The sequence below is a fragment of the Arvicola amphibius genome, chromosome 7, assembly GCF_903992535.2.
Source record: "Arvicola amphibius chromosome 7, mArvAmp1.2, whole genome shotgun sequence".
Lineage (NCBI taxonomy): Eukaryota > Metazoa > Chordata > Mammalia > Rodentia > Cricetidae > Arvicola > Arvicola amphibius.
Genome location: NC_052053.1, coordinates 8,512,056 through 8,535,836, shown reverse-complemented (window position 1 = coordinate 8,535,836; position 23,781 = coordinate 8,512,056). Strand labels below are relative to the sequence as shown.

Genomic DNA, 23,781 nt, shown 5'->3' with positions numbered 1-23,781 from the left:
TGTTACATCTTAGGAGGCTCTCAGCTGTCCCTGCCACCATGGCTGTGCTCTGCCATTTTGGATTCTGGCCCTCTGAAACCATAAGCTCCACATTAAATGTTTTCTTCTATAAATTGCCTTGGTCATGGGGTTTTGTCACAGCAAAAGAAGAAGAAGAAGAAGAAGAAGAAGAAGAAGAAGAAGAAGAAGAAGAAGAAGAAGAGGAAGAGGAAGAGGAAGAGGAAGAGGAAGAGGAAGAGGAAGAGGAAGAGGAAGAGGAGGAAGAGGAGGAAGAAGAGGAAGAAGAAAAGAAAAAGAAAAAAAGCAACTAAAACAAAAGTCTTATCTTGTGAATAATTTGGAGCTTGAGATTGCCCCCCCCTTTTCTGATCCTGGGCCCAATCACATAGCAGACTCTAACTTTCCAGTTTTCAGGGTTCTGGGACAATCAGGTGCAGCCACCAGCTAGGGCAAAGAGGAGCCTATGGCCCCTGCGTCTCTGTGACTGAAGGAACTCTAAGCATACCTCCTAGCAAAAATGAACCATAGCAATGTATTTCTTACATGGCGTATAGGAGGATTTTAAATAGACTTGAATATTCTTAACAGTCAGGGATGGAGGAACGGAGGCACAGGACTGCAATCCCACCATCCAGGAGACTGGGTCACAAGAGTTGTGTAAGTTCAGGCCAGCCTGGGTTGTTCGGATAAGACCCCATCTCAACACAACAACAACAAAACATGGGGGGGAATAATGGAAGAAAAAGAAAAAAATCTTGGGTGGCAGGCACAAGGTATGGCTCACTGGCAGAGCACTTGACCCTGTGTAGGTGATGCCCTGATTTGAGCCTCAGCACCACACACAAACACACACACACACACACACACACACACACACACACCTTTAAATGAAATACCATTCTCTTCCTTTGTCTTTTCTGTTTAGTTTGAAACAAGGTCTAACTTAGCATGGAGGCCAGGCTGATCTCCAATGTGTTCTACGGTTGGGCTATAGCTGTGTGCCACCATACTGGCTTTTTAATAAATTTGTTTTTAAAATGAGTTCCACGTCACAACTGGCTCACAGGAATAGAAGCCTTTAAACAACTGCTATGAGAACCAACCAACCCCAAATCTGGTTAAATCTGGAGGCCACCAGCTTGAGCCTGTGATGCTTGTTGTTTGTTAAGCATTAGGAGGTAGGTTTTAAACTGAGACTCATTCTTTGAGGTCAGCTGCCCTAAATGAAAGGGATTTGGAAAGAGATTTCGCATCTGATTTAGTATTTTTAAAATGTGACCTCTGGGAATGAGCTAAGGCATCTCACCCCACCCCTACATGGTTCATTCAGCTAAATCATCTCACCCCACCCCTACACAGCCCACTCCTTCCAGTAGGAATAATGACTTTGGAGAGAGTCATGGGGAAAGAGGTCTGACTTGCCGCGGGAGTACAGCATTTACTGTTATGCTAATGTGCTCATAGAGAAGTCTCACCTCCACACCACCATTGTGGACCAGGAACTGTAGAGTCCTTGGGGTTCAGAATGGGCTCCGTGATTGAGCCAAGAAGAGCAAGGCACTGGGTTTAGTCCCCGCCCCACCCCAAAGCAAAGCAAAGCAAACAAAGAAAACACCACTTGGGAAGTGGAGGGGGAGGTCCAAGAATGTCTGCCCGTGTTGAGGACTTCATAGCAAGGCTCTGTGTTGAGAACAGAAAGAACAGAAAGTCCTTGTTTTCTCGGCTTATCTGGAGGAAGGCGGGTGGGCTGGTCCAAGGAGGACTAGTACAGAGACAAGGAAAATAAGAATCTGGCCTCTAGGCTGAGGAAATGTGTTATAAGTCTCATTTGACGGTTAGTCTCCAGGGAAGGAAGGGTGTGTGTGTGTGTGTGTGTGTGTGGTGGTCACCCTCAGATATCGGCATCTCTGTCCGTAACTAGTACTACCTGGACAGAAAGGAGAAAGGAGAAGGGCCACCATTCCTTCTCATCATCCTAGTGAACAATAGAATTGCTAATGGAATTTTGGGATCCCACCTGGGTCATTGGGGGTTATAGGGGAAGCTAGGGTCCCACTCTTGGGGTTCTTAGCCTCATTAAAAGAATTTTGAGAATGGACTCAAACAGAAGCTCAAGAACAATTTTATTAGCGTTTAAAAGAAAATCCCTCCCCCCCCCCCAGGAAAGATGTGACTCTCAACAGCTCTCTGGAGAATGGAGCTGAGAAATAGGGGGTGGGGCAAGCCGTGTGAGCCTACAGGGAGGTCAGACATATGCCCAACCAGCAGCCACATGGGAGGTAGCGAAGCTTTAGAGAAAGAGTTAGGAGAGCCTAAAAACTTGGGGAAACCCACACTTTAAGGAAAACGTGCTTAGGAAAGGGGTGGAAAGAAGAAAGAACTTACTTTCCCAAATAGTTCAAAAAAGTCAATAAACTTGCAAAGCTGTGGCCGACCGATTAGGTACTGCCCTAGGAATGGAGATTCTGGGCAGGAAAATTAAAACATCAGTCTTTAAAACACCAGTTATGCCATCTATCTTTACAGCGTGACTTAAGGTGAGTCCTCCTTCCGGGGAGTGGTCCCTGAGCCAAAGATTGACCTGGTCCAACAGGAATGTCAGTTCGCCCGGAGATTCTACACTCTTGACCAGGGAACTTTTTTCTACTCTCATCTAATGACAATAAGTCTCATTGATAAGTCATTCAAAAACCAGCATGACCCAATCGATCAGATATCCAGCCCATCAGAAAAACCAAAGTGGCGGCACCTGCCTGAAGCATTGGTGATGCTATTAATTCCTTTCTGTAGCCACCGGGAGCCTTGTTCCCTGGACTCAAGAGCCCTCTTTCTGACCCCATGCATGCTTCAGTACAGTCTATTTCAACCCTCCAACTAGGGTAGCTCTGCTGAAACACGAGTCAAATAATCTCACTCCTCTGAATGAAGTCCTGGGGGCTGTCGTCGCATCTCACAGTAAATTCAAAGCCCTCCCAGTGGCTTACAAGCCCTCTGCTTTGTTCCAATGTCCATTCCTTCATCCTGTATATCTACAGGGCAGACTGGGATGGGACTGGGAGCCTCCAGGTGACCTTCCTCATCCCTGTGACGCCTGTGTTCAGCTGTCACCTTTTCAGTACAGCCCTGGTCCACTATTTTCATTAACTGGTTATTTGACAATCCTTCTCCATCCCCATCAATATGCTCTACTTCCGGGCTGGAGAGATGGCTCAGCGGTTAAGAGCACTGCCTGCTCTTCCAAAGGTCCTGAGTTCAATTCCCAGCAACCACATGGTGGCTCACAACCATCTGTAATGGGGTCTGGTGCCCTCTTCTGGCCTTCAGGCATACACGCAGACAGAATATTGTATACATAATAAAAATAAATAATAAAAAAATGCTCTACTTCCTCCCCTTATTAGCTATGAGTTTCTGATTTATTGTATCATTTATTCACCTGTTGAGTCAATTGCTTACTAGCTCACTCTGCGAGAAAGTAAGTTACATCAGAGCACATGTGTTTTTGTTTGTTTTTCTTTTACTTATAATAACTCAATTTCTATAATAGTGCGTAATTTGTGCAACCCACTCACAAAATACTTATTGAATTAAGTCAGTAGTACTCAACCTTCCTAATGCTGTGACCCTTTAATACAGTTCCTCATGTTGTGGTGACCCCCCAACCATAAAATTATTTTCGTTGCTACTTCGTAACTGTAGTTTTGCTACTGTCATGAATTGTAATGTAAATACCTGCTATGCAGGATATCTGATAAGCTACCCCTGTGTAAGAGTTGTTTCACTCCTAAAGGGGTTGAGACCCACAGGTTGAGAACTGCTGAATTAACTAAGAGCACACATAGCTACTATGGTCCCCAGCCTTGACCAGGACAAGTTCACCTGTTTCTGTACACTCAACGGTACCTCAGTTCTTTATCCTTTTAGATATGGAGTTAGGGTGCTTTGAGCAAATGGCTCACGCTAAAGTGGAGACAGTGGAATTCTCTAGGCTGGATCACCAAGTCCCTTGGGAGGGTGATGCCAGCGTGGGGATGAAGGACGTGGCCAGGCTAGATTTCCGTGCTCACCAGAAAACACTCAGGTTCTTGATGACAGTCTTCTTGGGGAGAATCGTTTCAAAAGCATGAAAGCAGGTGAGATTTAGGGGAAGCTGTACTTCGGCTGGGGGCGTATGTGTGCACATGCAAAACCACCATCAAATCTATCCAGTGGGCTGGAAGAAAGGCTAGAGAAAGGCTCTCCACAACCGGAAGCACTAGGGAACACAGCCCTCAAAAACTCATTGTTTCAAAGAAACTCATGTTTCCTTTGCTTTTCTAACTATGCCCCTTGATATTGTAAAAATCATGAATTTGGGTTTTAAAATTATATTTTTGGGTTCGAGAGATGGATCAGCAGTTAGGAGGTGTACTGGTCTTGCAGAAGACTCAAATTCTGTCCCAGCACCCACATTATAGTACCTCAAACTTCCTGAAACTCCAGCTTCATGGCAGATCTAATGGCTCTGGCCTTCATTGTAACTGTATTCACATGCGCATTCCTCCAAACACACACATGTGCACACACACAATATAATCACATTTATTTATTTACTATTTCATGTGGTTCCCCCTGGGGGATGTGTGGACACATGAATGCCATGCATGAGTGTGGAAGTTGGAGGACAACTTTATGGACATTGGTTTTCTCATTATGTGGGTCTCAAGGATCAACTCAGGTCATCAGGTTTGGTGGTGGCAGGTGTCTTTACCCACACTCTGCTAGCCCTGATAAATCTGTTGTAAAGACCACTTTCTAGCTGGCCGGTGGTGTCACAAGCCTTAATCCTAGCACTCCAGAGGCACAGGCAGATGAATCTCTTGAATTCAAGGCCAGCCTGGTCTACAGAGTGAGTTCCAGGACAGCCAGGGCTGCACAGAGAAACCCTGTCTCAAAAAGCCAAAACAAACATCAAACAAAAAGCTTACTTTCTTAAAAGTAAATTTAAAAGGGAATGCTCATTTATATGTTGAAATTTGCATCAAAATGAGAAACTCAGGATTTGTCAACAGCTGGGAGAAGATACTGGTCAGAGTTTTCCAATTGATGTTTGATTTATTTTCTATTCTGGAAGCCAAAATGATGTCCCACCAAATGTAAAATAATTGTTCATTTTGATTATGTGAGTGATTTACTAACACAGGCTAATTTACTAATAATTGCTGATAATTATATAGTGTCAAAGCTGAATCTTCTCTGTGAACCAATACAATGTCAAACAATGGATAATTTTGCCTCTTGTTTCAAGCACAGTTAGAGTGGCAAGCCCCACTTCTCCTTGCTTCTCGACAACTATTTGTCATAACTGCTCCCATTGCAAGATGGAGGCACCTCAACTCAGGCTTGAGATCCTTTCAAACAGGGGGTCACTGAGGATTCAGCACCAGGGCGTGTGTCTGGAATGAGGGAATTTATCATGGTGGGGGGGGTCATCTTCACACTTGTGGGAGATGAAGTATATAAGGGGAGTTGAAGGACTGGAGACCACACAGGTAAGGGAGTCCAAACTGGCTGGGAAATCAGACAGCTGCATGCATCCTGCTGCTATCGGGTGTCAGTAAAGGGACCAGGGGCCTCTGCAGACATCCCCAGAAAGCTTAGGCACCATGTGACTGCCACCTCCTGTGAGTCTGTATGAAGTCTGTTAGCTGGCTTGTGGTCCTTCCATGGACCACACCCTGAAAGGGAGGAGCGAGGGCAGAAACTCTCATCCATCTTTCTAATTCATTGCAAATGGCGTTAATCAATGATGACTTGAGATGTGGTGTCCGCTGTGGTGTTTTTGCCTCTGAAATATCCGGCAGCCCTACACTTCTGCCCATACTGACAAGTAGACTTGTAAGCACCCAGGAAAAGAGATCTGTCACTTGAAGAACAATCCAGCCCAAGTCCAGCATTCTGACGTCAAAGCATGGGGTATCTTTCTCCGGCACACTCCAAAGGGCCAGATAATTCACTAGCCAAACAGCTGGGCCAGTCTCAGCTTCAAGGCTCACTTCCCCATTTCCTCACACAGAGGCCCTGGGGTTGTATCTTTCAGGGAAGCCTTAGCAAGCACATCGGCCTTCAAGCAAACCCAAGGTAAAATAGCACCCAATAAAAACCTTCAATGAAAGTGGATGTGTGAGCTGGATGGATGATGGTGGGGACGGTGTTGATTCCCAAGAGGCTCCGTTCATTTGCATGTAATGGAATTTAAGAACATCCTTATCCTTCTTCACAGAGAACGTCCGTCCCTCTCTGAAACAAATAAAGGGGTGGATTCCTGGAGTAGAGGTACTTTTAGCTAACATCTGACTTGTGACCTAAGCTCCAGCGAGAATATACATGTAAAGAAAGCGCTACTCCCTGGCACTTTCCAGGGCAGGGGCACTGCCATAGCTGGAGAATGGTGAAAAGCCCGTTCCTCATAGGTACGCATCTCTGCCAGTCTGAACTTCGTAAATAGTGGGACCCAAAGAGTGGAAGAAACTGCCTTGATGTGCGGCTCTGTCCACACCCAGCCTGCTTTAACCCACCCGCTGTCCTAGATGGACGGTGGAGTACCTATTTGACCATTAGCAGGACAGGCAGGAGACATCTCTGATGGATAAAATTTGTTTGCCCAAATAATGCTATGGAAGAGGATGGCAAACATGCATGTTTTCTGATAAGTAACTGTAAAGTGTGGGTTTTGGTAACTCCCCAAGTCCCCTGATAGTGTATGATTTGCCAATAGGGGTTGTGGGAACATTTTTGAGAGGACATGGTTAGGTGAAGACTGGGAGTTCTCTTGTCTCCCATGCTCAGGTATTTTTCATGTATGCCTGTGTCTGTGTGTGAAAGCTGTTTGAATAGAGTTTCCGCCACTGGGACCGAGATGGAAAAGGGGGCTATGATGGAGTGAAGTTCTGCAACCTAATGGCTCCCTTGGGGAGACTATCTCCACATGGAGGAAACTGGGGGGAGGCTGCCATGTGTCACAAGGTCCAGCGTTTGTTATTTTATGACAGTTGTTACTCAAGATGGAAAAAGTTAATCCCCAAAATGAGACTGGAGATACAAGAGCCATTATCGGTAGACAGGAGTTCACATAGCTATATTGTATCAGCACAATTGTGAAATGCCATCACTACTATCCCAGTAGGGGGCAAGATCTTCAGAGGATGGTCCCCCTTTAAAGGGCTCTCCCTCTCCCACCCCATCCAATTCAGAACAGCTAGAGCCTCTAATGGTACCCGTTTGGCTCAGTTCTCTAGCTTTGTCCCCTTGAAGTTGTTGATGACAGAAATGTCTTGATACAGGGACATTCTTCAATTATCCCTTTACAGAAGAAACGTCTGTGCAAATATTTAAACTACCTCGTCCCTCCGTGCAAATTTGCCTTTAGATCAATCTGGTCTTGGACGCATGCCAGGAATAGTTTAAGCATGGAAGTTTCTAGGTGGGAAGGGTGTACTGCACCGACACTGCGGGGGGGGGGGGGTTGCCAGGGGCTTGGAGCCCTTGGTCCTTCCTTCCACACACTCCGATTGTCCCTCTGGGACTGGGAGTTCGCGGGACACTCGGCACACAGTGTTTGTTTATAGAACGAGGCCTCGGAAGGGCGCCGAGGGCCAGGGGCTTGGTCTTACTGAGCGGAGGCCGCCAGGCTGCGGTTCCCGGGTGAAGCCCTTTCCCACCGCTCCCTGGCCTGAATGCCGCAGTCTTTCCCGGCCTCTCCTCTCCAGCCCAGGTCTCGCACCACTGCTGGACTGGACTCGCGGGAGGATCGCCCGTCCTGAGCAGGTTCTGCCGGGTGACCGATCCCTGTACCCCTCGGGTTCATGAGGACGCCTGCCCGGGACCAGACAGACGCTGGAGCCCGCCAGAAGCGGGTGCGGTGGGCACGCAGCTGGACAGCCCCGGGCCCGCGGGATCGATCTGGGCTGGCGGGTGAACAGGAGCCGGGGGGCGGGGAGCCCGGAGCGCCGCCCCGCCAGCGCGCCCCGCCCGTGGGAGAGGAGGGGCTGCGGCGCGGAGGACCACTGAAGGCGCCGCGCGGCCGCCGCTGTCCGCGCTGGAGACCGCAGCTAGGCGCAGGCGGCGCCGGTCCCTGCGCCTCGGGAACCTCAGCCAGCCAGCGCGCCGGGCGGACAGCACGGGCCATCTCCCACGGCGACCTACCGCTCGCCCTGCAGGTAAGTGTCTTTCGGCCTTGGGGTGGATACCCCGCTCCAGCCGCGCGACCCGGGGGCATTGTGCGCGTCCGGAGGGCCGAGGACCCTGGCGATAAGCTGGTGGGCAGCCGCAGCCCCAGGCCCCCGAGGCATCGCGGTCCCCAGAGGCTCCCAAGCTGGGTAGCGCAGAAGCAGAGGAGGCCGAATTGGTCTCCGGTGCGGCCAGAGTGGGAGTGGGTACTGGTGTCACTGTCCCCGCTCGCCGCCCGCCCTCCCTTCCCGGGGCTGCCCGGGAATTCGGCTTCCTGGTACACACGCATCCTCCCCGCCCCCCGCGCGCAGCTCTGCACCTCCTGTGCCCGCACCCTCAGGCCGGCTGGCTGGGAATGGAAGTAGGGGCCGGGAGGACTGATGTAATTGTCGGCGGAGAACCGAACCGGTGCGGATGAGAGCGCCCGCGCCCGCGCGAGCTGACGCCTACGTTGCACCTTTCAGGGAATCCGGGGAGCCGCGGGCAGTGGCCGGGCAAGTTGTGCAGCGGGTTTGGTTGTGCGCGTGCACTGCGGACTGCCCTCGTGGGCGCTCCTGGCTACCCCAGGCTAGCGTCCCTGCAGCCCTCCCTGCAGCCTGCGTCCACGCTCACGGCCCGAGCTACCTTCACCGGTTCAGATCGGGACAGGGTTTGCATTGCAGTCAGGACGTGCTTCCCCTGCGTCGAGCTTGGAGCTGCCCGCAAATCGAGTCGCCGGGAACGCTTGGGGGAGGAGGGATGGGAAACCTGGGGAGGAAGCTGCGGAGAACTAATGGCACCCGCAGATTTATAAAAACCTCTTCTGTCTGCACACGCACCGCAAGCCACGTTTTAAGCTGCTTTGGAAAGTTATGGGCAGATACTGATTTTGTGACGATTCTGTGATTTATCTACCTGGAAGGTTGGTGAAACTAGAGACCTAAAGCTGGGGAAAGCATTACATAATGGACATGAAGCAAATGACAGAAACTAAGCGGATTTACCGGTTTGCCAAATTATTTCTCGCTTCTGGACAGAAAGTCCTATAAGGCTTTTTGAAAATAATTTCCATTTTGGAGTCACTGGGCAAGATTTAATAAATCATATATTATATTTGATTGCAATTTCTCCTTATTAACAAAATATATTTTGAGCATTTTTTCTTAAATTGAAAAATTGCGTATCGATTGGTAGCTCTGATACAGAGTTAAGAAATGTATTCTTCAAAGGAAATTAAATTTCCCACTTTAAGACTATTAAACTTTGCTTTCCTCTATTTTAGTTTTTCATATATATATATATATTCATATATATATATATATATATATATATATATATATATATATATTTCCCGTCTGCGCTCCCATCCCCCTTTGCTTTGAGGCTTTCCCGCAGCTTTGGATACTGCAAGTTCACGATGTTGATATTCCTATCTAGTGTTACAGCATTGCAGGTGCAAAGACCAATAATAAATGAATCAGAAGACCTCGCGGTAACTCTGGGAACGAGCAGGTTCCCAAGGTCGAAGGGAAGATGCCGTGTAACTAAGCTATAATCACCTACAGAGAATGTGCATGCCTCATTGGGTTACAAGGAAGGCCCTGATTGGTGGAATTATTCCTGATATTGGCTTCCTGATTTAGTATATTTTACCCAAGTAAATATTTTTTTAAGTTAGCAGGATATGTTAAAATGTAAAACCTTTGCTTTTTTACCAACCCTGAAACCTCTTGCTTTTGGCCAGATTTTCAGTTGTTGTGATGGGAACATAATTATACGTTCAGTGGCTGGATTGCTTTTGGGGAGACTGCTTTTTTAAATGGTGATGAGTTATCAGTTGTATCTTGCTTTTAGTATCCTGTAGTTCTGTTGGATTCCACAAGATCGTTAACAGATGTTGTCTTAACTCTAACTGAACCTCATATGAATTTTTTACTCTTCCTTACGTTAATATTACACCGGTAAGAAACAGAGTTTACCTGGTGGTGGTGGCGGTGGCGGTGGCAGCACACACCTTTAATTCCAGCAATCCGGAGGCAAGGGTGGGCGGATCTCTGTGAGTTCGAGACCAGCCTGGTCTGCAGAGCGAGTTCCAGAGCAGCCAAGGTTACACATAGAAACCCCCACCCCCACCCAAAAAAAGAGTCTGTCCAAGGTGAAATGTTTTTGGTGAGAAGTTGTTGGAGCGCTAGTGATGAAAACAGACTCACGTGAAACTAACGTGGACAAAGTTTCATGTGGTCACTCATGAAGTTATGAAGACTAGGGAGATTTCATTTGATGACGCTGCTTGGTTAACTAGGATCCCGTGATCATCCAGCTGATAATTTCTCAGCGAGTCCCTGCTCTGTTGAAGACACTGGTCTGTGTTCTGTGGGAGAGATAAAGGATTCCCCTGTCCTCATGAATAACTTTTTTCTTTTGTTTACTGAAAGAAGAATTTTTTTGTTGTTTTTGTTTCCTGAAAAGGTTAAGTAATATTTATGCTTTAAAATCCTGGACAAAAGAGTTTTCTGTTTCTGTTTTTATTTTTTTTTCATTCACTCCCTCGACCCTGTATCGCCATGCTGTGTGTAGCAGTGGCTAATTGGCTCTCACTGCTGTGCAGTATTCTATCTGTGCCTTGTAACTGTGTTTGTCTGATCTGCCCAGTGGCCCCTTTCTTTTGCATTAGAAAAGATTGCACTATATTTCCTGAGGTATGCGTGTAAATGTTTCTCCTGGGCTGATGCCAAGGGATAGGATTGCTGGGTTGTGGAGTGGTGAGTGTCCAAATTCCTAAACGTTGTCATATTCTATCCCAGGACTGCTGTGCTAGCTTACCCGGGGAAGCCAGGGAGTCAAGCTAGCGGATAAGCAACTGCAAAAACAAACAACAAAGCCAACCAAACAAAAACCAAACCAAGAAACAAAAGAACAGTTCTCACGTGCATTGTCTGACATACACTTTTCTTTCTTTTTAAAGAAAAGCTGTGATGAACCTTAGGCTTGGGAGGAAGCCAGCAAGGTGGTTCACAGGTAAAGGCCTGTTGCAAATCTGATGACCTGACTTTTATCCCCAGCATCCACGTGGAAGGGAAGAACTGCTCCCATAGGGTGGCCTTTGACCTCTCTACTCAAGCTGTGGCGCACGTGCCCATAAATGGACAGATAAACAAACAAATAAATAAGTAAAATGTTTAAAAGTAAATAATTAAAATTTTTAAAATGTCTTTTAGGAGGATTAGGAAGGTGAGTACAGGCTACACACAGTGATCTTAGGTATGGTGATGAATTCATACATAATCATTATATTTTTAAAAAGCAAAACAGAGGATCTTGGAAGAACTGATGATGATATTTTAAAATTATCAGAGAAAAGAAAACAAGGTTAGTAGCGCCGTCACACAGCAGGCTCCCATGTCAAGACCCAGATGTCACTTGAAGGACAAGAAGCTGTCCCTTTGTATAAGCATGAGTTACCAAGAGCTGGTGAAGGACATTGGCGGGAAGGGCAGGCAGGAAGTGGTCCCACTGGGAGGAGGACAATGTAGACCTATGGAGATGTGTGGCCATGGAGGAGGGAGACATTGACGGTTTTCCAATAGCGAAATACTCCAAATACCCAGGGGATGATGGGTAGAAGGTACGAAGAGAGGTTCAGGGCAGGAACCCTGGCTGTCTGAGAGTTCTCAAGTTTGGAGAAAATGAAAAAGGGTTCATGTTAAATCACTGAAAAGGTGATCTAGGGCTTGACTAAAGGAACTAGAGAGGTTCTGGTGGGGTTTCAGATGTCGAGTATGGAGTTAGTAGATGTCACACATGTGAACACATGGTCTTGGAGCTCTGAGGAGTGGTGAGCATCCCCTGAGGTATCTGAACAGATGTGGGAAGGTCAGTGACAGAGGACTCGTTTGTATTGTCTGTCTGCTAAAGTAAATGCAGTAAATACAGTAAGATAGCGTGATGTGTCAGCGCTGATGGTGACATTGATTCAGAGTCGAGAGAGCCCTGGGCTTACATGACAAGCCCTAGATGGGAAGGACCAGCCATCCGCGGTGTGTAATGCAAAGGTGGGGCGCGTACTGCATACCTGGAGTGAGGATGCTGATAACCTCCTAACAAGGTCCCCGATAATGTAGTAGGCTCAGGAATAGGGACCTTTATGTTTGCTTTCCTACTGTTCCTCATTGAATATTGCCAAGCACACACACACACATGCATGTATTTTTTTCTCATTATACCTCCTTGACAAATATACAGCCGCCCTCTGGAGTTCTGTCATTGGAGAGTTGCTTTGTTCTCCTTTGGAGACAAGGTTTAGTCCTTTGTTCTGTCTTGTTTTGACAGGTTCTCTCTATAAAGTTCAGTTTGGTCATGAACTAACGTGGCCCAAGCTGACCTCAGACTCAAGATCCTTCTGCTCCAGCTGTAGGAATATTAAGGTTATAGTCATTTCTAGACTGGGTGTTCTACTTATGAGGCTATTTTGGGATAAGATATAAATGTCACTTTGGCTGCATGTTACTGTGACAAATGCTATAAACAAAAAGCCACTTGGGAGCCGGGCGGTGGTGGCGCACGCCTTTAATCCCAGCACTCGGGAGGCAGAGGCAGGCGGATCTCTGTGAGTTCGAGGCGAGCCTGGTCTACAAGAGCTAGTTCCAGGAAAGGCTCTAAAAAAGCTGCAGAGAAACCCTGTCTCGAAAAACCAAAAAAAAAAAAAAAAAAAAAAAAAAAAAAAAAAAAAGCCACTTGGGGGAGGAAAGAGTTGGTGTGGATTCTACATCTAAGGCATAGTTCATTGCAGAATAGGAGCTAAGCTGGAGCTTAAAGCAGAAAACACGGAGAAGTGCTGTATGCTTGCTCACACACAGGTTTGTGTTCTGCTCAGCTTTCTTATATAGCCCAGGGCCATCCATCTAGGGATGGTGCTGCCTGCAGTGGGCTGGCCCCTCTTGCATCCATTAATGATCAAGACAGTCCCCCACAGACATAACCACAGACCAGTCTAACCTAGGTAGTTCCTCAGTTGAGGCTTTTGCAAGTTGACAATTAAAACTAGCTGGGACGCTTGCCTTTTGATGTTACTTTCAAATATACGAAGAAAATAGTCAGGCGGTAGAAATAGTCGTGTTTTTGTTGATGCTTGAATGACTCACAGTAAATTGGCTCGTAGATGTTTAAGCTCACAGGGCTGTAAACAGTGTCTATGCAGGAGGCAGGGCATTAGCTGGTTAGGCAGAGTGCTCGCCTGCCCTGCACATGCAGAGTTTGACCTTAGTGGTGCAAAAGGCAAAGCCAAACCAAAGGAAACACACTCAGAAGCCGTTCTGTCAGTGCCTCCCATTTTCCAGGTTAGGAAAAGGAGGCCCCACACTTAACTCCGCGAGGCTCAGCCCTGCACACAAAGCCAAGAGAAGGTCTGGCAAGTAATTTAATTTTGGTAGTGGGGACAGGAAGTAAAGTCTGTCCCTTAATTAAGGAACCTTAAGGATAGAAGAGTAAGAAAGTGAGTCAGGATTAAGATTTTTAACCCTTCTTGTGACATATATTCATGTATTTATTTATATATTTCCTCTCTGTCTGTCTTTCTTCCTTTTCCTCTTTTCTGACCAGAAAATGAAAAACGTGTGTATGTAAAAAAAAAAAATCTTTTTTTTAAAAAGATTTATTTTTGTTTATGTGTATGAATGCGTTGCATGCATACATGTATGCACACCCCAGAAAAGCCATGGGATCCCCTGAAACTGGAGTTATGGATTGTTGTGAGTTGTCATGTGGGTGTTAAGAACCAAGCCAGGGTCCTCTGCACGAGCAGCAAGTGCTCCTAACCACTGAGCCGTCTTTCCAGCTCCAAGAGTTTGCTTTTTGGACAACCATCATCCCATCTTTTGTTCAGTAGTGGGAGAGCACAGCAGAAAGTTAGGTCCTCTTGTGTTGGCTGTTCTGTCTCATTTCCTTATCCTCCTTCTTTATGTCAGTGTGCAAAGGGGCCGGACATGGGACCTTAGTGTCTAGGTTTTGCCGCCCTTTCTGTGGCCTTGAGACAGACCTACTCACCTTTTGAAACCTGTTAGAGGAGGGAGAATAAAACCCATTTATTTTTAGAATCCACCCCCCGAAGTCAAACCAAAAATAAACTTGGCCTTGATTTCTAGTGGTAGGTGCTACTTCACATACCCTAAACTAGAGATAAGTTTTATTTAATTATTTATATTGTGGTGCTAAGGACAGCACCCAGGACCTTGTATGTTAGGTAAGCGCTCTACCACTGAGCTACATCCTCAACTCCTACACTTGAAGAAGCCTCTCGGATGCTCTAATACATAACACAGTGTTATCCCATGTAATACATATATTAGCTGCCTAAGTATCTAAAAGAACATTGAAGTAAACATATTTCGTTGTGTGTTATTTCTGGAGATGAGAGTTGAGAGTCTGGATTTATTTTAAATTATGACCATATTTTTGCTTTCTGTTTATCCATAGCAGCTAGACAAGCTTTTGCATATTCTCACCCCATCAGGCAGCACAACTGAGCAGTGTTGATCGTATAATTTCCCAAGAATAGAAAGAGTGGCACGGTTGAATGGCATGTGGATTGTGGAAAGACATTAATGTATTCTTTTTGATCCCAGTAAATTTACAATTGAGGCAAGAGCTACAGAAGATGTAGCTACAGAAGATGGAGAGAGGGGGGGGGAGGGAGAGAGAGCAGAGATCAGTCTGCAAGCCAAACAAATGTAGGGCTCATGTCAAAGTCCCCTTAGAACACAGGGGAAGAGGACAGTGTTGACTCCCAGAGTAGCAGGTAATGTAGCAGAAGGTCAGCAGAAGGGGATGGAGGTGGCTGCGACCTCACCTGTCTATTAAAGTAAAATCTTTAAATATCTTGGAGACTGTAACAGAAATAACATGGAAACCACAGATGTAGCTCCGTGTGAGGGATGGTCTCCAATCTAACAGGCAGAAGATAAAATGTATCATCTCAGAGGCTGCTCACAGCATTTCTAATGGCCAAGGAGCTCTCATGTGAAAATGACTGATAACCTAAAGAAAAGGGCAAAGGAAATGAGGAAACCATTCATTTCATAGAAAATTAATTAGAAGTGGCACTTATAAATACAAAATCATGCTTTCTTCATTAGGAGAAAAATTCAAGCTTACTTCATTTAATTTCTTGTATCGGCAAAAATCATGACATTTGCTATATTATGGTGGCAAGGCTTTCAGAAACCAGTGAGCATCATGCACTGTGGCTGGGTGGACAGAATGGCAGGTGCGGCATCTAGGGACAGCACCACTGGCGTTTCCACCCTAGTTAAACATGTGCTCTGTGGAGCTCAACTGGTTGCTCTAGCGCTACACGGTGCAGGATGAGTTTGCATAGAACTGTATTAGAGCATTGATTAAGGAAAAGTGTATAGGAAGTTATTATCCTTAACTGGTTACGCTGGGCATCGTGGTGCATGCCTTTAGTCCCAGCCCTTGGGAGATACTGTAGAACTTAGGAAGGACATGGAAATCAAATACAAATTACAATTTTATTACCCTCAGTGATTTTTCTTAAGTTTCTTAATATTTTTTTCTCCTATAGCTCTTTGCAAATTAGTTTGTCATATCAGAAAATTCTAAGCTGAGAATTCCCAATTCTTAAGGTGATGAGCTGCACCCAGGCTGCTTCTGAGGATAGTGTCCAGGCTGTCCATCTGCTTTTATTCCCTTAGCTGTTGGTCATTGCCCATTTCATACCTGTCCTGCCTTAGACTTCCTCTGCCTCCCACAGCCTCTCCCATCCTTCACAAGTCCTGGTGCTGTCCCTGCTCTTCCCTACACCCTTAGCTTCCTGTCCTCTGTGCTCCTCTGATCCAAACTTTGTTTTGAAAATTGGATAAGGTTTTGAAAACTCTGAAGCTCTCTCTTGGCTTTATCTGTGTTGCTGTGCTATTTCCTGGCATGCTGGGGATTGAACCCAGGGCCGTGCCCATGCTAGGCAACTACAGTACCACTGAGCCATATCCTTTACCCTTGTGGGTTTGTCTTCGTTTTTTGAAACAGAGTTCTGCTATAGAGCTCAGGCTGGCTTTGGACTTTGGATTCTTGTGCCTGAGCCCTGTTCTAAAGCTGAAGCTACAGGTGTCCTTGCCTCCTGGTCTGATTTGCTCTATTTGCTTTGAAATACCTTTTTTTTTTTAAAGAACATGTAATTAATTAATTGGTGTTGGTGATTGGACCAGGGCCTCACGTATGCTAAGCAAATGGTCTACCAGTGAGCTACATCCTAAGCCCTGATGGCGGAAGATACAAGATAATCTCACACTAGTTCATGGGTTATTTATTTAGGGAAGATTCACAGATCACTGTCCTAAATCACAATCCTCTGCATGAATGGGGAACAGAAACAGAGTCTAGCAGCCGGAAATGAGAACCAGAAGCATAGAGAGCGAGCACAGGCTTTACAGCTGCATATATAGTATAAGAGACCATGCCCAAGTGGACTGGTATCTTAAAGGCTGTTGGCTGAAGGAGCAGGAGCTCCCACAGCAAAGCCCCTCTTGAATTTTAGAGAATGATACACAAAAACATAAGAAACACAGAAAAGTCTATTTTCAAGTTTTTTGTATTGCCACTTCTAAAGTAGTACTTACAAATTGAGTGTAACCTTCAGGGTTTCTTTGCTTGTTTTTGTTTTGTTTTTTCAAATGGTTTTCATTACTTAGCAGTGTTTTTAATCATAAGGATTTCAGAACATTACCTTTTTCTCTGGTGCAGCATTAACTTCACAGCAAAATCAAGTAGAATGTGCAGAACTGGTAAACATGCCTGTCCTTCCCTCACACATGCCATCAACACCTGCACTGCTACTGAGTGTTGGCGCCAGTCAGTGGACCTCATGGGCACATCATTATCCAGAGTTGATGGTTGACATGCAGGGTCAGTCTTCTTAGTGCACATCAGTTGCCTTGTGCAGCTGTGTAATAACAAGAGCATACCACTGTGGGAGGGGAGAAAATGATTACATTGCTGTGGGTCGGATTTATCTGTGTCCCGGCAGTGGCTCCCAAATAACCACACAATGACTTATTATTAATTGTAAATGCTCGGCCTATAGCTTAGGCTTGTCTCCAGCCAGCTCTCACAACTTAAATCAACCCATTTCTATTAATCTATGTGCTGCCCCGAAGCTCGTTTACTTCATGTATGAACTTCTCATGTTGCTTCTTTCACATTGGGCTCATGATTCCCTCTTCTTCCCCCAGTGTTCTCTCTGCCCCCGAAAATCCTGCCTAGTCTTCAGCCAGTCAGCTTTTTATTAACAATGAGAGCAACACTTCTTCACAGTGTAGAGAAGGATTATTCCACAGCACACTGGCCTGAAGATCTGTGCTGTCCCCAGTTTGTCTCCATGTCAGCCTGTGCAAACTCCTTACATTCATACTGTCTATATGGCTAAACATAGTTGTTTTTGGAGTCTGTTTCTTTCTTAGTGTTTTATTTACTTAAATTTTTGTTAGTGTGCATTGATTACACAGAGTGATAGGCTTAATAAAGACATTTTTGTTCATGTATTTTGACCATATTCACCCTCTCATACTTTCTTATCCCCTTCCCTCATAATGTGACCTCATTTCCCCCAAATAGTCCCTCTTCTAATTTATGTCATACACACACACACACACACACACACACACACACACACTTATGCATACATGCATGCACACACAAACACACACACATACATACATGTAGATAGAAGTTTCTGTTCACCCAGTTCCTCAGCTGTTCAGTCCCAAAGAAACACACAGAGGTTTATATTAATTATAAACTATTTGGCCTATTAGCTCGGGCTTACTATTAACCCATAATTCTTATCTATGTTTAGTCATATTGCTTGGTACCTTTTCTTAGTAAGACAGTCTCATCTTGCTTCCTCTGTGTCTGACTGGTGACTGACTCTCTACCTTTCCTTTACCCAGAATCCTCTTAGGTCTGGTTGCCCCACCTATACTACCTGCCTGGTTTACAGGCCAATCAGCACTTTATTAAGCCAATATGAGTGACAAGTCTTTACAGTGTACAAAAGCATTCTCCCACATACATACAAATACCCAATGATTTATATATGAGGTTTAAAAATAAAGGATCAGAGAAAGGTTGCGGTATTTGTGTATTTGTCTTCCTGGCTCTGGCTTATCTTGCTTACTATTAGGATCTGCAGATGCATCCATGGTCTTGCAAGTGGTGTCATTCCGACCTCCCTTAGGCTGGGCAAACCTCCACGGTGTATACACATTTCTCTGTCTGTTCATCTGGTAGTGACCAAGTCTGGTTTCAGAGCTTGGCTGTTGTGAGTACTGCTACAGAAAATAAAAAAAAAAATGTGCATGTGCAGGTGTCTGCACGGCATGCAGACTTGGTTTTTTTGGGTGTGTTGGCCAGGAGTGATATTGTATGGTAGTTCTATATATGGTTGTTTTGAAGAACCATATGCTAGCCAAGATCATAAAGAAACACAACTGTGTGTGTAGTATATGGGTGTGTACAGGTTTTCATGTGTGGGGCGAACATGCTTGTGTGTGCACGTGTGGTGATCAGAGGTGGATATCAAGTGTTTGCCCGTCATTCTCCACCTTATTTAATTTGAGTCAAGGTCACTCACTGAACCTGGAGCTCACAAACTGAGCCAGTGAACTCTAGGGATCTGCCTACTTCCACCTCCCCACTTTCCTAGTGCTAGGGTTACAGGCAGGCACCATTTCTGCCAACTTTGATGTGTGTGCTGGGATCTGAACTCGGGTTCTCATATTTACATTACAAACACTTTACTGACTGCTACTCATAGTTTTTATTTTTTGCTTTCTTGAAACAGGTTCTCACTGTGTAGCCTTGGCTTCTGTGGAACACACTATGTAGATCAGACTGGCCTTGAACTCATAGAGTTAGGGTTAGGTTAGATCTGCCTTCCTCTGTCTTCCTCATTGCTAGGATTGAAGGCGTGTATCACCATGCCCAGCTTATTTGTAACTTTTAAAAGATACAGAACATGTACTTTTGAGCATGTCATATTTTACCGAATTCTACTTGAACACTTAAAGCAACCTGATGATCGGTCTTGTATGTAGATCTTTGTATAGAACTCGACTTATTCCTTAGACTTGCTTGATTAAGGGATATTAATGTTTTAAGGTCTGTGTTAGGTATCCACTAACAGTGTAGCCCTTCAGACAATTCCAAAATATTATTCTAGTTTTCCTAATAATGTAACAATGTAACCATGCAGGCATCATTGGTTCACACACAGCCCATGTGCTCTAGGTTGCTTTAAATGCATTGTGGGTGGTCACTTCATTCGATGCTCTCACTCGGAGTAGTGGTTAGTACTTTTTAGCCCCATGGTAAGGATAAGAACACGGGGGCACAGAGAGGCTAAGGAACGTGCCCTATGTGGTGTACCTCTCTGTAATATGAGGACATTTCTGGGACGTAACTCAAGCTGGCTTTAGAGTTCTAGGCGTCCCTGCACCACAGAAGCCTCAGCAACTATTGCCAGCAGTATGAGTGTCTCTTTGTTCTAGGAATGGTACCCAAAGGGACAACAGCTAACATGACCAGGGAGAAATTAATTCGGTCGTTTTTTTTTCTTGGTCTCTTTTTAAAGGGTAAATATTCAAGTAGAAAATTTTCTTCAAGTTCAATTTTATCTAAGTCAACTTCTATTTAGATCATTGTTGGTGTTTAGTGACAATTTCTTAATGACAGGCCTATAGTCCTTTTTATATTCAAAGAAAGGGTGTGTGTGTGTGTGTGTGTGTCTATCATATGCTGTACAAGTTGAGTTGAGCTTGAGCCTTGCTCTGCTCAGTGTACAAATGCTATCTGGCCAGGAGTAAAATGTGAAGCAAATTAGTAATCCCTGTTGTGAAAGAAAGAATATGAAACTCAGTTTCCTTTACCCACACCAGTGTTTCCATATGTCATATCCAAAAGCAGCATTTTGTTGTTTTGAGACAGGGTTTCTCTGTCTAGCCCTGGCTGTCCCGGGACTCACTCTGTGTAGACCAGGCTGGCCTAGAATTCAGAGATCCTCTTGCCTCGGACTCCTGAGTGCAGGGATTGCCTATGCCACCACGTACAGTTAAACATTCTATTTTAAACAAATGAAAGTTCCCACTCTTTTCCCTCCTCTTTTCTGTCTTTTTCCATGTTCCAGACATTTGATACCTATTTTTTAAAAATGTAATTGTTTAGTGTGTGTATGTATGTGCATATGCACATATACATACATGCCACAGTGTGTGTGTGATTCTGTGTGTATGTGTGTGTGTGTGACTGTGTGTGTGAGAGAGAGAGACATGTGTGTAGGTCAGAGGGCAACTTGTTCAAGGGGTCCTGAGCCATCTTGCCAGCCCCTTAACATCTCTCTGGAGGGTGGTTAGGGATTTTCTGCTAAATGTCTTCTGGGTCTTCTGTTCAGAAGAAAGTAGATTTTCTTGTGTAGGTTTGGGCTACGCCCTGCTGTTCTTGGCCTTTCATTTGAGTCTTCATCTTTTAGCCACGTGTGAATAACCGCTCGGATGTCATGGAGAGCCTCAGTGGGGACTCAGAACTCTTAAGGAAGTAGTCGGGTTTCTTTTTTTCCTCCGTTTTTAAAAACCCCTCAAACTAATCTTATTTAAAGGCTTTCCCTAGAGCTAGACAGCCCTATCTATTCATCTCCTTAACTCCACATCCATGTAAGTATTGCTCAGTATACAATTTTTGTTAATTGATTCCTATAAAATTACTCTGTATATTGTTTGCTGTTAGAAGTGCTAATTATAGGTTTATTTCATTTGTGTTTACTTTTTAGTCTTTGGGAACACTGGATTTAAAAATATTTTGAAGCCTTTTCCTTACCCTTTAATGAAAACACATACCTGAATAAAGCAATACTGTGTGTCTAGTTTCAGAATTTTCATTCCGGGGCAGCTGACAATTATTTCTGTTTCTCCCCTTGAGAAATGCTTCTAAAAACATTGAGAAAAAGTTACTTGAAGAAAATGTCTAACTATTCTTTGTGAGCTGGCCAACTGGTGAGAGATGACAAAGTTTAAGAATTTGGTTTTCCAAGGCGGCAGTAAGGCTAATAAAGGTTAAATGCATTTCTTAAATATGCAGGTATTGCAACTCTTGAACAGCTTCACTTTGGTTGCAGATGGGCTGCTTGACTGTTCTGCAAATCAATGACTTGAATTATTAAAGAAAAAATCTTTTTCCTCAAACACATACAAATTTAAAAAAAATTATTTTATGTGTTTGTGTGTGTGTGCACGCACACACATGAATATGCCCAAGTGTAGGTATGTGCATGCGTGCAGTAGTTCACAGAGGTCAGAGGAGCATCAGATCCCCTCGAACTGCAATTACAGATGGCTGTGAGCAGTGTGGGTGCCAGGAATTGAACCTGGGTCCTCTGCAAGATCAGCCAGTGCTCTTAACTGCTGAGCCATCTCTCCAGTTCCTTGGGTTGTTTTAAAAGCTGTCTGTAATTCACGTTGTAATCCTTTTCTCTCTCTTGTCTGCTAGCATCTATGTGGGGACCATCTTACCAAAGGATGTTAGTAATCTTATTCTGAGGTGCTGGCGTAGTGCTGTGTTTCTTGAAGATTGTTTATTGGTTATAGTTCTGTGAACTTTTCTGAAAAAGCTGGATTTATTCAGAATTCCAGAAAAGTATTGCTAAATGCCTGATCTTACAAATGTCACTGAATAGTCTGTTGAGAACAGCTTAACTCACCTTTCTGACTTAAAGAGCTTAGAATCCTGGTTAGTATTCTAAAGAAAATATTGGTGAACTGTTGGGAATTGTCAGACAGCTGATTCTCACAGAATGAGCTCAGAACGACAACTTAAAGGGAAAAGAACAGCCAGCCTTCAAAATAATGGTTCCTTGGGAATAACTCGGAGACTATTTTTGTGACAAGCAGATGCCCCAAGCCTCTGTCACCACATTTCCTTAGTATCTCAGTATGTAGTATTTGCCTTTCCAGCATGAACCGAATTGTGAAAGGACCTCAGACACCACCTGGTTCACCTTTCTCATTTTGCAAACAGGGAAACTGAGGCACAGAGAGTTGAGTGAGGTATCCAGACCGGTGCTAGCCCATCAGTTGCACTGACCATGCCACCCCTGGCTTCTGTGTGGTAACAGTAGGTTTGATTTGCATGTATAGGTGCTGATGCAGGGGAATGCTGGCAGGGGCAGGTGATGTTCTTCCTATTCCGAGGTGTGTGTCTGATGAGTTCACGGCTAGTCCCACATGTGTGCCGAGTTGCTGCCGTCCTACTGCTTTCTCAGGAGTGACATCAGCTTTAAAATCAGGCCGCACACTGGGCAGATATAGATAGAGCCCTCCCAGGATGGGATAACTTGGGTAGAGGGTGGATTGCAGATATTAATCCAAGCACTCCGACGTGGCACCGGAGCACCTGCCTCGGGTACTGGAATCTTGCAATAGGGACTTCACCTCCCCTTCTGACCTTGGTGCAATTATTATTATATATTTTACTTCCATAATAGACAGCACATTGAATTGTTGCTGCTTTCATTTGAACCATTTATTATCTTTTAAGGTGATTTAAATAACATTTTAAAACTACATGTTTATACAGCTACTATTGTATTCATCGTCTATAGCACCTGTCATTCCTTTTTGCAGGTCCTTGTGTCCATCTGGAATCATTTCTTTTCTGTGTAAAGGATTTAAATGCACTTGTAACTCTCTCTTTCCTCTCTCTGTCTCTGTCTGTCTGTCTGTCTGTCTCTCTCTCTCTCTACACACACACACACACACACACACACACTTACTCTCTCTCTCTACACACACTCCACACACACACACACATTCACTCTTTCTCTGTCCACATACACACACACACTCTCTACACACACACAGCATTCTCTCTCTCTCTCCACACACACACACACACATATTCACTCTTTCTCTGTCCACACACACACACACACTCTCTCTCTCTCCACACACACACTCTCTCTCTACACACACACACTCTACACAGGGATAGGAGTTGGGACATTTTCTTTCTGCCATGATTTATTCAGATTTTATCCTTCCTCTTCCTCCCCGTCTCTGTGTTTGGGAACTTCACTTCATGTTAGTCTGCTTGGCGTGGTCTTGACGGCTCACGAACGATGTTTTTTTCTCTTAGTTTTTACTCCTCATCATCTCTGTTGCTGTCTCTTCAGACTTGACATCCTTTTCTCTGGCATTGTGCATTGTTTAAAGTAGTAATTCTGTCCAAAGCCTTGGTTTTAAAAGTCTGACTGTTAGTACTCAGTGTGCCAGTACCGACGTCCACAGGCCGCAGCATGGATACAGAGGTTAGAGGACCACATTTGGGAGTCAGTTTGCTCCTTCCGCTGTCGGTTTCCAGGCTGGGAACTTAGGTTGTTATGCTCCAAAGATAAACACCACACGCACGCACGCACGCACGCACGCACGGACGCACTTTAATCTCAGATGCTGTAGTCTTTTTTTTTTTTTTTTTTTTTTTTGGTTTTTCAAGACAGGGTTTCTCTGCAGCTTTAGAGCCTGTCCTGGAGCTAGCTCT

The 23,781-nt window shown here is 44.9% G+C and overlaps 1 protein-coding gene across 3 annotated transcripts in view; it reads left to right on the top strand.

Moving 5' to 3' along the window:
- Positions 1 to 8,080: 8,080 nt before the first annotated feature.
- Osbpl6 (oxysterol binding protein like 6) overlaps positions 8,081 to 23,781 on the top strand; it is a 164,848-nt gene continuing 149,147 nt past the window's right edge. For all 3 annotated transcript variants that reach the window (XM_038337309.1, XM_038337308.1, XM_038337306.1), the window contains exon 1: positions 8,081 to 8,198. The gene's annotated coding sequence lies outside the window, so the exon portion shown is untranslated. The remainder of the gene's footprint in view (positions 8,199 to 23,781) is intronic.